Source organism: Gekko japonicus, unplaced genomic scaffold (assembly GCF_001447785.1).
Source record: "Gekko japonicus isolate JY-2015 unplaced genomic scaffold, Gekko_japonicus_V1.1 scaffold1436, whole genome shotgun sequence".
Lineage (NCBI taxonomy): Eukaryota > Metazoa > Chordata > Lepidosauria > Squamata > Gekkonidae > Gekko > Gekko japonicus.
In genome coordinates, this window is record NW_015171546.1 from 151,461 (window position 1) to 152,728 (window position 1,268).

Consider the following 1,268-nt stretch of genomic DNA (forward strand, 5'->3'; position numbering starts at 1 on the left):
CTTCTCCACTGCCACAGGCTTCCCCATTCCCCCCATTACTACTTCCTCCAAGGAGAGCCTTTTCCTGAGGAACTAGACGAGCGGTGACCGGTGGCTCCTGTTCCACAGAGGCAGCACCACGTAAGGGCCTGCAATCTTCGAGTCGGTGGGCGCGTGGTCCAGGGGCACTGAGGGCCGCATATCGCTCCTCAAGCCAAGCAGGTGCGGAAGTCCTCAGTCACCCACGGGGCGGCTCCCAAGGAGCCTCGCGCACGAGCATGATGCGCCCCTCAAACCTGTACCTGGGGGAAAAACGTGGCTCCCGAACTCCCAACTCGACAAGCTTGCCCTGGATCTCCTCCTCCTGCAGGCTTCCTTGCGCCCCAAGTCCGATCCGACCACGTCCACTCCCGCCCCGCTTACCAACCCCGACCTTCACCCATTGACACCCCTGCAAGGCGGGTCCGGCGGGGCATCGCTACTCCCCAACTCCCCTCCTGGAGGCTTCTTCCACAACCTCCCCCCCCCCCCCCCCCCCCGCCCCACACCTCCAAGCCTGGCAAGGCCTGCACAGAGCCCCACACGGCTCGCCTCCCCCCTCCACCCCACGCACGTGAGCCTCCCCTCCCCCAACCCACACAAGCCCGGGGCCAAGGACCAAACCGCCCCCCCCAGTCCCAGCTCTCCCTCTCCCCCCCCCACACAGCTGGCAGCTCTCAGCGACCACCACCCACGGGGAAGGAAAGGGTGCCCACGTGCAGGCAGGGCCCGAAACCCGGCGTCCTGGGCCCCCACCCCACTGCTCCCTCTAAGCTGTGGAGTCTTGTGAGCAAAAATACTACTTTGTGAGCTGCCGGCATTAAAGTTGTGAGCGGGTGATGTGGCTGCTGCATAAATGAGTTTGCTCTGAGCTAAGACAAAAATATGTGATCTGGAGGCTAAAAAACTGAGCCGGCTCACACTCACTCAGCTTAGAGGGAAGACTGCCATGCTCTCCCCTCCAAGCCGTGGAGTCCTGCGAGCAAAAAATAAATAAATCCTAATTTGTGAGCTGCTGGCATTAAACGTTGCGAGCTGCTTGGCTGCCGCATCCGTTGAGTTCGCTCTCGAGCCCCCGTGCCCCTTTTCCCCAAGGCAGGAAGAACCACGTGGGAGCCAGAGGCTAAAAAAGCTGTGAGCCGGCTCGCACTGACTCGGCTTAGAGGGAACGCCGCCCCCCCTCCAGCAAGGCCTCTTTGCAGGGACCCCCCCTCCCGAACACCCCATAGCTGCCCCCACTCTGCCCCCTC

General features: G+C 62.5%; 1 protein-coding gene across 1 annotated transcript in view; it reads right to left on the minus strand.

The window, feature by feature from the left end:
- CALM3 (calmodulin 3 (phosphorylase kinase, delta)) overlaps positions 1-1,268 on the minus strand; it is an 11,510-nt gene that overhangs the window by 9,705 nt on the left and 537 nt on the right. The gene's annotated exons all lie outside the window — the stretch shown is intronic.